Here is a 12,840-nt window from a genome sequence, read left to right as displayed (position 1 = left end):
CGTAGCAGTGCCTGTGAAAGACCTGACAGCCAAGACTACAGCGGAGGCGTTCTGGAAGAATTTTCTACTGCCCTACGGCTGCCCAGAAAGGATCCTCACCGACCAAGGGTCTGCGTTTGAGTCCCAGCTGTTCCATGAGATGTGCCTGCTGCATAATTGCCAGAAAGTCCGGACCACTGCCTACCATCCGCAAGGTAACAGACTCTGCGAAAAAATGAATAAGACTCTCATTGAAATGCTGAGAGCAGTACCCCCTGAGACGAGGGGTGATTGGCCTACTCTGTTGCCACAGCTCATGTACACTTACAACAACACTATTCATTGTTCCACCGGTTACACCCCGTTCTATTTGATGTTTGGCCGACAAGGGAGATTGCCTGCGGACCACTCCCTAGGTGTACAAGTACCGGATGTGATCAATCCACTGCCCAGGACGGATTGGGTAGTGGAACACCAAAGGCGTCTCCTCAATGCTAAGGAGATTGTCCAGGAACGTATGGAGATTGTTCGAGAAAGGCAGCAAAAAGATTATGACCAGACTGCCCATGCGGAACCCCTGGCTCTTGGAAACAAGGTGTGGTTAAAAAACAACCACCGGACCAGCAAGTTGGACAGTAAATGGGAAAGGATTCCCTATATTATCACTGCCATACCCAATGCTGCAGCCCACATTTACCAAGTCTCCAGGGAAGGAAAAGGTTCCCAAATCGTTCACAGGAACCGTCTCAAGTCTTGTATAGAAGGAGAACCAGCGGCTGAGGATATGGAGCCTGAGCCTTCTGAAGAAGAGTTGCCGGCTCCACCTTTGGACCCTATGCAGGCTGTGGAGAACTTGATCCATGACAAAGAGCCGCTCCACTGGGCCCTCACGCCCTGGTTGAATTTAGTGGTTCCTGCTCCCGTTCCTGTCAGCCCTCAGCTTCAGGACACCTTACCCCAGAGAGCTCCTGACGTAGCTCCAGAGGCAGTGGGCTCCTCTGACCTTCCTGAGTCCGGGCAGGAAGAACCCCTGCCACTAAGGAGGTCCACCCATTCTACCAGGGGACACCCACCTGTGAGGTTTGGAGACTACATTATGGGCCCAGGTAGCCCCTCACGGGAGACCCCTGTTTAACCCTTTGAAACCTGGGTGCGGACTCATTTATATCCTTCGAGCCTCCAAGAACTTTTATTGTTTGCATTTTTCTACTGTTCTATTATGGACAATTTGCATTTAAGATATTATATGGACTATCCTGGTTTATTGATACGCTGCACCAGGTCAGCGCCCCTGTTCCCTTACATTATCCTGAGAGAAGAGAACGGCGCCCCTTTTCACCATTCCTTGCAGTGACACTGTTTGTTAATTTTTTATATGGTTACTGTGGTGATTGCTGTATGTGCATGTTCTCATTTGTCTTTCAGGTTGCCGCTTCCAGATGGGGAGTATGTAGTGTCCCACTAGGTAAAGGTGGGCACTACACAAGGGTTAATGTGTTTAGTGCATTTACTGTCATGTGTTGTATTTCCCTGTGTTATCTGAGTGTCAGGCCTGTTAGGGTGCAGTTTAGCCTCCCAGGCGTTAGATGGAGCTAGAGAGCCCTAGTTATATATAGGTAGGCCCAGACAGGGGAGTGTTAGTGTATTCCAGGGGACTAGAGGAGTCACTTAGTCCACCTGAAGCTCCTGAGGCTAGGATTAGCTCAGTTGAGATACCCCAGTAGTAGGAGAGCACCTCCTGGGAGAAACCTGCAGCCACCCTTAACAGCCAGCAGTGAACACGGCTAAGAAACAAAGGTACTGTAACCTTAAGACAAGTGCCAATACTGGAGGAAGGAATTTATACCAAGGATTTAAGCCAGCAATTAGGCATCCGGGCCTTGGGATCCAGCCAGCTAGAATAGCTGAAGGGGATAGAGCAGCGTTGCACTGCAAAGTATTAGTTGTATACCCTCCAAGTATCTTGCAAGATTGAAACCTGCTGTGATATAAACCTGCTGTGAATTTGGAACTGTAAAGGACTGCATTATCATCATTATCAATTGTAACTGCATGTACAAAGTTGGACCGTTGTCTGGCGTGCTGCATGAGCAGCGAGCTGGCCACTCGGTGCTCGGCTTCTGTGTCTGAGCGGGTCATGTGACGCTGGGCACGTCACATGACCTTAGCCTTTCACTATTTATACAGGCAGCCTGCTGGCCACAGGTTGCCAGCGATTTTGGTCCTGTGCCTAACTGCTATTACTCTGTGCTTCTGCTACTCTGGATTTTGACCCTTGGCTTTTGTTCCTGACCCGACCTCGCCTACCCTTGTGTACTGACGTGATCTCCAGGTTTGACTCTCGGCTTGTACTCTGACCCGTCCTTGCTATTCCTTGTGTACTGACGTTACATCCTGGTTTGACCCTAGGCGTGTTTGTTTACTGTCCTTGTTACCCCTGCTCGCCTATGTTAGTGTTGATCTCTGGCATTTCAGTATTGCTCCTGACACTTTACGTGACTTCGGATCCATCTGCAGGGTTCCCTCCTACTGCCTCTGCCTGGCTATATTCTGTCTCTGTCCGCTCTGCCTCTCTGCACTTATAGAGGTTAGGGACCGTGGCCCAGTTACGCCCGGTCGCCTAGGACAGGTAGTGTAAGTAGGCAGGGAGAGAGGCGTGTGTGGCAGCTAGTGGGTGCACTTCCTCTTCCCCACTCCCTAGTGCATGACCGTATCATATAAATAACATCTCTAGATCTACACGTGTAATATCCTTTCATTTTATATATTTTACCACTGTATGGATGTGGGTAGCTGTCACCTCTCATGATGCCACTACAGTTGCAACATGAGAGACAAGGAAAATTCCCATATTTTTTGGGGGCCAAGAGTAGTTGGTTATCTAGACCTTTCCCTCCGACGTCTGCCTTCACAACTCGGTCACGAATATTGGGCCCCTTTTGTATGCCATCATGGGAGATGATAAAATTCCTTTATATTTGGCAGACCTTCGATGTAAGATCTGCCATTCTTCTTTAAGAATTGTGGCAATTTTGCCACTATCCTCTCAATAGACTGACACAAAAGGAATTCTCGTCTCTATTCTATTATGTGGACTCACATTTAAAGTGCCCTTACGATCCATGTCTGAGATTCTCTTTTTAGTCCATCCAATCAATCTCTTGGGATATCCCGTTTGTAAATAGAGATGTCGCGAACATAAACTATTTTGCGTTGGCGAACGCGAATTTCCGCAAATGTTCGCAACCGGGCGAACCGCCATAGACTTCAATAGGCAGACAAATTTTTAAAAAACCCACAGGGACTCTTTCTGGCCACAATAGTGATGGAAAAGTTGTTTTAAGGGGACTAACACCTGGACTGTGGCATGCCGGAGGGGGAACCATGGCAAAACTCCCATGGAAAATTACGTAGTTGACGCAGAGTCGGGTTTTAATCCATAAAGGGCATAAATCACCTAACAATCCTAAATTTTTTTGAACAACGTGGTTTAAAACATCCAGTGTGTGTATACGATCAGGTATGATGTTGTATCGATCAGGTAGTTTAAGGGTTACGCCCGCTTCACAGACATTGACAGACCAAACTCCCCTTTTAATGCACCGCAAACAACCATTTGCCCAATCGCAAACTCCCCATTTGCACAAGGTTGGATACCAAGCTAGCCATGTCCCGTTGATGTCATTGAAGGTTTCTTCCTCCACCCAGCCACGTACAACACCAAGGGTCCCCGAAAGGTGAATTGAATAGATTTTTCGAACGGGGAGATGGTTAAAAAAACGCTGGCTCCCTCCCCTTTGTTTGAATCCACGGTCACTGCATCTGTGCTGTGCAATTTACTGTCACACCCGATATGAGTGGTATTTTCTGTAGTACTATTCTCATCAGTTTAATCCCTGTTACGTCCCCAATCTGGGGTCCATTTATTAAATGGATTTTTCGAACGGGGAGATGGTTAAAAAAACGCTGGCTCCCTCCCCTTTGTTTGAATCCACGCCACGGTCACTGCGTCTGCGCCGTGCAATTTACTGTCATACCCGATATGAGTGGTATTTTCTGTAGTACTATTCTCTTCAGTTTAAATAGATTTTTTTTTTATCTGCGAGGTATTTGTGAGTGAGTGACACCCTGTAACGGTATGAGTGGAGGCCTAGCCACTAGCCAGTGGCCACAATACAGTCTGTGTGGGCCTGACACACACGGGCTTGCAAATGTGATTATATCACAGAAAAAGATTAAATATAAAAAAAAATTATCTGCAAGGTATTTTCTGTCACACCCTGTATGAATGGTGTGCACACAGTACTGTCTGTGACTGAGCCTGCAGCCTCTCACACATGGGCAGGCAACTGCAATATATATATATATATATATATATATATATATATATATATATATATAAAAATAAAGCAGACTGATGTACCATCCCTGAAAAGGGCTTTTTGGGGTGCTGTCAGGACGCTGTCCTTACAGCAGATGAGTCACTGCCCTAGCTAACGCTTTCCCTATTGAAACAGCAGCAGCAGCACTGTCCCTCCTCTCACTGAGAATGAAGCTTCCGAATAAATATAAAATGGATGCTGTCCAGGAGGTGGGAGGGTCTGGGAGGGAGGGTCTGCTGCTGATTGGCTGGAATGTGTCTGCTGACTGTGAGGTATAGGTTCAAAGTTTACTCAATGATGATGTATAGGGGGCGGACCGAACATCGCATATGTTCGCCCGCCGCGGCGAACGCGAACAAGCTATGTTCGCCGGGAACTATTCGCCGGCGAACTATTCGGGACATCTCTATTTGTAAACTTTCTACACATCTCATCAACACGTTTTTCAAAAATGTCATCTTCTGACACAATCCGGCGTACTCGTAATAATTGGCTCCATGGCAACGAGTCCACCATCTTGTGTGGATGATTGCTATCATACATCAACAGAGTGTTCTTTTCAGTAGATTTTTTAAAAAGGTCAGTTTTAATCATGCCCTCCTGCAAATAAACCCTGATGTCCAGAAACTGCAGCTCACTGCTAGATGCAGTCACAGTGAACTGAAGTCCCCGGACACCCGTGTTCAAATGTTGATGGAACTCTTCTAATTCAAGCATGGTGCCCTCCCAAATCATAAAAATATCATCAATGTGCCGCCACCAGCACAGGACTCTCTCACAATATTTGGAACGATATACCAGCCGAGCCTCAACCTCCGCCATGAAGATGTTAGCGTAGTTGGGGGCCACATTGGACCCCATGGCCCCCCCATGCTTCTGTTGGTAGAAGGTGTCACCAAAGAGGAAATAATTCCTCTTTAGGACCACCTCCAGGAGATTGAGGATCAGCCGGCATGCACCAGGAGAGAGACCCGTGCTGGCCAGGGCCACATCGATGACATTAAGCCCATATGTATGGTCAATGGATGTATATAGTGATACAACATCAAAGCTAACTAACAAAAACTCATAGGACAGTGTAATCTCCCTTAATTTTGTCAGGAAGTGTCCCGTGTCCCTAATGTAGGAGGGGGTCGAGGTCGCATGGACACGTAAGATTTTATCCAGAAAGATGGAGACAGTGTTAAGGATGGAACCCCTGACCGACACAATAGGTCGGCGAGGGGGAATTAAGAGAGCGTATCAACAAACATAAGAGTACAATAAGGAAAGGCTTGATTGATAAACCTGTTGCAAAGCACTTTATTGAGTGTGGACACTCTATAAATCAATGACGTTTTCGTGCAATAGATAGTGTAGGGTATTTAAGAAGGGGGGGGTGACAAAAATAAGATTCTGAGGAGAAAAGAACTCAAGTGGATATCTCCACAATGTCCCATGGAAGCATTCAGCTGTCTATCTCCCAAACACTGGAGCAAAAGAGGAAGTACCCCCCTACCCACCCGTGATCCCTGGCCCTGAATGCCAGCATTTCCAAATTCCTGGCCTTTGAAATGCTGTCATTCGGTCTGGTGGACACGGACAGTTTAAAGAATCTGATGGCGGTGACTGTCCCACATTACGTTGTGCCCAGCCGCCACTACTTTTCCAGGCGAGCCATCCCTTCCCTGCACAACCAAGTGGGGGACAAAATCAGGTGTGCACTTTGCAACGCCATCTGTGGCAAGGTCCACCTAACTACGGATACGTGGACCAGTAAGCACGGCCAGGGACGTTATATCTCCCTAGGCAGCTGGGCCTGAGGCGGATAGCAGTTTGGCGCATGTCCTTCCACCACCGAGGATTGCAGGGCGTTTCTGTTTGCCTCCTGTTGCTTCCTCCTCCTACTCCGCTTCCTCTTCCTCTACCGCCTCCTTTAGATATGTCCCAAACTATTCGCTGGCGAACATTTCCCGGCGAACATAGCTTGTTTGCGTTCGCCACGGCGGGCGAACATATGCGATGTTCGGTCCGCCCCCTATACATCATCATTGAGCAAACTTTGACCCTGCACCTCACAGTCAGCAGACACATTCCAGCCAATCAGCAGCAGACCCTCCCTCCCAGACCCTCCCACCTCCTATCAAAAAGCAAGGACAGCATCCATCTTAGATTCATTCTGAAGCTGCAGTGTCACAAATTTGACTAAGTTGTAATCGCAATGCGATTAATACAGGTTATATTAATAACATTGTGAATTCAACTTAGAGCTGGGTTCCTAATGGTTGTATTGCTAGAATATAACGAAGATTGAGAATATAGTGCTATATTCGTTATATTCGGCAATTCTAGCAATACAACCATTAGGAACTCAGATCTAAGTTGTAATCGCAATGCGATTAATACAGGTTATATTAATCGCATTGCGAATTCAACTTACCATACTCTGCGTCAACTACGTAATTTTCCATGGGAGTTTTGCCATGGATCTCCCTCCGGCATGCCACAGTCCAGGTGTTAGTCCCCTTGAAACAACTTTTCCATCACTATTGTGGCCAGAAAGAGTCCCTGTGGGTTTTAAAATTCGCCTGCCTATTGAAGTCTATGGCGGTTCGCCCGGTTCGCCTGTTCGCGAACATTTGCGGAAATTCGCGTTCGCCGTTCGGGAACGGAAAATTTTATGTTCGTGACATCTCTACTCCTCATCTGGTCAGCATAACACCTTCACCACCAACTTCAGCACATCCAGGGGTAAACGACAGCAGGCAGTTTTGAAACATAACTGTTTGGGGGACAAACCCCGCACCGCACAGAAGCTGTGGACAGGCATGGAACAACAGACCCATGAGTGGTTGGTGCCAGTGAGCCTCAAGCCCGGCCTGGTGGTGTGCAATAATGGGCGAAATCTCGTAGCAGCTCTGGGCATAGCTGGTTTGACGCACATCCCTTGCCTGGCGCATGTGCTGAATTTGGTGGTGCAGAAATTCCTGGAAAATTACCCCAATATGTCAGAGCTGCTGTAAAAAGTGTGGGCCGTCTGTGCGCGCTTTCGGCGTTCTCACCCTGCTGCTGCTCGCCTGTCAGTGCTGCAGCGTAACTTCGGCCTTCTCGATCACCGTCTCATATGCGATGTGCCCACCAGGTGGAACTCCACCTTGCACATGCTGGACAGACTGTGCGAGCAGCAGCAGGCCATAGTGGAGTTTCAGCTGCAGCACGCACGGGTGAGTCGCTCTGCGGAACAGCACCACTTCACCACCAATGACTGGGCCTCCATGCGAGACCTGTGTTCCTTGTTGCGCTGTTTCGAGTACTCCACCAACATGGCCAGTGCCGATGACACCGTTCTCAGCGTTACTATCCCACTTCTATGTCTCCTTGAAAAAACGCTTCAGGCGATGATGGAAGAGGATGTGGCCCAGGAGGAGGAAGAGGGATCATTTACAAGGGTTTCAGGCCAGTCATTCACAAGTGGCTCCGAGGGTGGGTTCCTGCACCCACATACGTCAGGTACACAATCATCCATCCAGAGCACAGTTCTGGAGGATGATGAGGTGGAGGATGAGGAGGAGGAGATGGAGGAGGAGTAACTGTGTTCACAGAAGGGTGGCACCCAAACCAGCTCATGGGCATCACTGGCGCGTGGCTGGGGGGATACAGAGGACACAGACGATACACCTCCCACAGAGGACAGCTTGTCGTTGCCTCTGGGCAGCCTAACACACATGAGCGATTGCAGCATACGGGTAGGTTACCCGACACTGCAAGATTATAAGGTGTATTTCCCTTTAAGCCAGTTAGGCCTGTTGCAGGCAATCTTTACTCCTGCCAGTAGAGGGAGCCCCCAGTTTAGTATAAATAGGCTAGGGCCTAGCCTAGGAAGGGAGTCAGAAGTTTCCAGAGTCTGTGTAGAGAGAGAGACAGAGGCAAGACCAGAAAAGCAAGAGGTACTAAGGACAACAGAGGAGGTACTTGAGGATTAAAAAGCCAAGGATATACGCCAGAGCTAGGGCATTGGGCCTTGGAGAAGAGTTTCTATGTTCCAGGATCAGTCAGGAATAGAGTGCAAGCCGCCTGTACTGCAAGTCCTGTGTTTAACACTCTGAAGTCACCTTGCTATATATATTGCCTGTATCAACCGTATTGAGATCAACTGTCTTCAAAGGAACTGCGCTTCCATCGATGTTCATGTATGATGACTACTAAAGTTTGAGTTCTGTTTTAACATCACGTGGTTCCTCAGTTATTCCTGCTATCAGCAAACGGCGTGCCACCGTTTAATTGGCACTGGCGTCACGAACATTACTTATCACCTGCCCTTGCAGAGCGTCAGCTGTCTCAGGTTAGTGTCATGATTGCACTACAACACCCAGGAACACTTTTAAACCTAACTTGAGTACGCTGCACGTCTCTTTTGGCGTCACGAACAGGATACGCACGCTTTCTAGTGCAAGAAGCGTGAACTTTGTGCCTTATACCGTTGCCCTGTGACCAAAGTGACAAATTGTCTGTTTATTTAAAGTGGACTTTGTGGACTGAAAAACATACCAAAAGTGTCCCCAAAACCTCCAAAAAGCACTGTGCAGTGTTGCGCTATCAAGAGGAAGAAAATCGTGTTGTGGATTACAATTTATTCACTTATCAACAACCCTGCTTGCTGTCAGGGAATGGTGACCAAGATGGCCACCGGCCGCCTGGAGTAAAGTTTCCCGCGCTGCTGAGGACCTTCGTGGGCGGATCCCTTCAAAGACACAGAAAATCCCGCCCCTCGTCACCATCGCACCGCCGCGGCCCTGTTTCTTCCACGTCACCGCGTACTCAGGACATCCGGAATCTCTCGGGAATTGGCCTGCGCAAGCCCGGCGATACCGGTAAGAACTTGTAACCGGAGGGAAGGGGATTGTTCCGGCCCCTTTAGTCACCAGCGGCCACATCTCAATAGACTAACATGTCAAAACCGGGAGTTCCCGAGCAAGCAGCCCCGGGAGAGCGTGCAGCTCCTAATCATCCCATTGCCCCCAGCATGATGCCCTTTACCATGCCTTACTATTTTGGGGCCCCATGGTTCCCCCGCTATAAAGGAGAGACCCATACCCTAAGAGACTTTAAAGAAAAGTTGCTGGCATTATTCAAACTGTACCCTATAAATGCCGACCAGCAAATGGAAATCCTGCTAGCGCAACTGGAGGGAGCTGCCCGCAGGGAGGTATTATCCTGGCCTGTTACTGAGCGGAGTACTCTAGAACAGATATTCACCCGCCTCAGGGCCACGTTTGAAACTAGGACTGCCTCAGAGATAAAGATGCACTTCTTTGGCAAGAAACAGAAATCCGGTGAGTCCCTCCGTGACTATGCTCTATCACTTCAGGAGGCTTTAGGGGCTGTAATCCAGATAGATCCCAAGGAGGCTGATAACCGGGACCAGACCCTGAGGGAACAATTTATCAACGGGGTGTCTAGTGAGCAAATAAGGACCCAATTAAAGATGCTGTCCGCCCAGCACCCTAACAGTACCTTTCTGGACTTTAAAGAACTGGCTATAAAAATTCTGGGGTGAGCAGTACCTACGGAGTTGGGCACCCCACCTGAGTCATCAGCCTGCAGGCCAAAACCGCTTATCACTAACCAAGCTCAGGCCGGTCAAGCTGTTCAAGCTTCAGCTACCGATACTATCGCAATGCTGACAGAGCAAGTAAATCACCTCACTAAAAGTCTAGAGAGAGTGTGCAGAAAGATAGAGGAATGGGAAAAACCCATAATGTCGGAGGAAGAGTCACCTCCTAGGCTGTTCCCACCTCCTTACCAAGAGACTCACCCCAGGGATCCTGGGAGGCGCAATAAAGGCCGTAAGCGGCCCGTGTGTACATACTGCAAAAAGCTGGGACACACAGAATCCACGTGCTGGCAGTTAAACGGGCAACCCCTGAGGCTGAGGACCACCCCTCGGGAGGTAGAACACTAGGTCCAGAGGATCCAAATTAGATGCCACGGTATGTAGGATCCCATCCTAAAATCAATATAGAGATCAACGGGGTCCCCTTTGAAGCCCTATTAGATACTGGGTCTCAAGTCACTACTATTCAGCTGCCTGCATTTGAAAAGTTCTGGGACACCAACCAGTTAACCCAGCCGCCTGAATCCTGGGTGGAGATTATCGCCAGCAATGGCAAACCAGTAAAGATTCACGGATACTGGGAACCCACCCTGCAGGTGGGAGAAGTAACCTTGCCTCAACAGGGGGTGATAGTAGTACAGGCCGGCGACAGAGGGGGACATCCTGTCATTCTAGGCACCAATGTCTTCAAAAACTGTTATTCAGAAATACTTGCCGTATTACATCAGACTTTGCCCACTGCTTCCTCTGCTTCCAGGAGGGTGATTCAAAAAACTATTACTGTGTTAAGTGCCCAGCAGAGGTTTGCTAATGGGAAAGGAGAAATTTGTACTGCCAGGATTAGTCATATTAAGCCTGTGACTTTGCCTCCTAATTCTCAAACTCTTTTATGGTGTCGTGCTGTCCTGGGAGTCCAAGGCCGAGATTATCCAGCCCTGGTGGAACCAATCCAGATGGAGGATTACCCTTATGTGAGAGCTGCCAAGTGCCTGGTGAACGTCTCCCAAGGTAAAGTACCTGTCCGTCTGATTAACCTGAGTGATCATCCTGTGGCGCTTAGTAAGCATTGCCGTGTTGCCCAGCTTTCTCAGGTGTCCTTCCAAGACATCATTCGTCTTCCAGTGACAGAAAAGCCGCCAGCTACAGTCAGCAGATGTTCGCCGGTGACCCCGCCACAAGTGCCCTGGTGGGAAGAGCTCCATGTCGGGGACGAGACTACCCCCCAACAACAACAAGAAGGGATTATACAGCTTGTCAAAGAGCACCACCAGGCCTTCAGTAAGCATGCTACTGACTATGGAGAGGTTAGTGCCGTACAACACACCATACCTACTGGCTCTCATCCTCCTATCAAGGAGAGATACAGACCTTTACCGCCTACTTCATATCAGACTGTAAAGGAAATGATCCAAGAGATGAAAGACTCTAATGTAATCCGGGACAGCCGTAGTCCGTGGGCGGCACCCCTGGTCCTTGTAAAGAAGAAGGACGGTGGTATCCGTTTTTGTGTGGATTATAGGAAAATTAATCAAATAACCCACAAAGATGCATACCCACTGCCCCGCATTGAGGAGTCACTAACTGCTTTGGGCTCCTCTGCCTATTTCTCCACATTGGACTTGACCAGTGGCTACTGGCAAGTACCCATGGCCCCTGCAGATAGGGAAAAGACTGCTTTCACTACTCCCATGGGCCTGTTCGAATTCAATTGTATGCCGTTCGGGCTATGTAATGCCCCAGGAACTTTCCAGAGACTAATGGAACGGTGTTTGGGTCACAAAAACTTCGAAACAGTGCTGCTGTATCTAGATGATGTCATTGTGTACTCAAAAACATATGAAGACCATCTGAAACATTTGGCAGAAGTATTTGAAATCCTTATCAAATATGGCTTGAAGGTAAAGCCATCCAAGTGTCACTTGCTCAAACCTGCAGTAAGATACCTGGGGCATGTGGTAAGCGGAGAGGGTGTGCAACCTGAGCCTGATAAGTTAGCAGCTGTCCGTAATTGGCCGGTTCCTACTACTGTCAAGGAAGTGAGGGGTTTCCTTGGTTTTGCAGGCTACTATAGACGTTTTATCCCCCATTTTGCTCAAATAGCTGATCCTATCCAGGAACTCCTGAGGGGGCAACCCAAGAAAAGTCCTAGAACTCCTGTGCCCATTGAGTGGAATGAGGATAGAGAGATAGCGTTCCAATTGCTAAAAAAGAAACTGACCGAGCCCCCTGTGTTAGGTTATCCAGATTATAGCAAGCCTTTCCATCTTTATACCGATGCTAGCAAGCGAGGCCTGGGAGCTGTGTTAGCCCAAATCCAAGAGGGAAAAGAGAGAGTGATAGCATATGCAAGCCGCTCCATGAAAGGAGCTGAGAAAAATGACCAGAATTATAGTTCCTTCAAACTAGAGTTCCTGGCATTAGTGTGGGCGGTGACGGAAAAATTCAAAGATTATCTGGCCGCCACCCCGTTCATTGCATTCACTGACAATAACCCTCTGGCACATCTAAATACAGCTAAATTAGGGGCCTTGGAGCAAAGATGGGCCTCTCGCCTTGCCAACTATGATTTCTCTGTAAAATATCGTGCTGGACGTACTAATGATAATGCTGATGCTTTATCCAGGCTTCCCACAGAGACAGCTCCTGATGATGTGCGAGATGCTTGGGAAGATGTAGAGATGCCGGCCTTCTATAACAAATTTGCTCAACAGGATCAGGCTCGAGCTACCAATGACAGAGCTGCAGTTCCTTTACTCTCCAGTAGGCCTGAACCTAAAGAAGAAAGGTGGGTGAAACTACAGTCTGAAAGTAGAGTGCTGGGTGAGTTGTTGGACTTCATTACTAGTGGCAGAGCCCCTGAGAGGATTCGGCGTAAGAGTGCAGATC

Source organism: Bufo bufo, chromosome 1 (assembly GCF_905171765.1).
Source record: "Bufo bufo chromosome 1, aBufBuf1.1, whole genome shotgun sequence".
In the NCBI taxonomy this organism is placed as follows: domain Eukaryota; kingdom Metazoa; phylum Chordata; class Amphibia; order Anura; family Bufonidae; genus Bufo; species Bufo bufo.
This window is presented reverse-complemented; position numbering follows the sequence as displayed.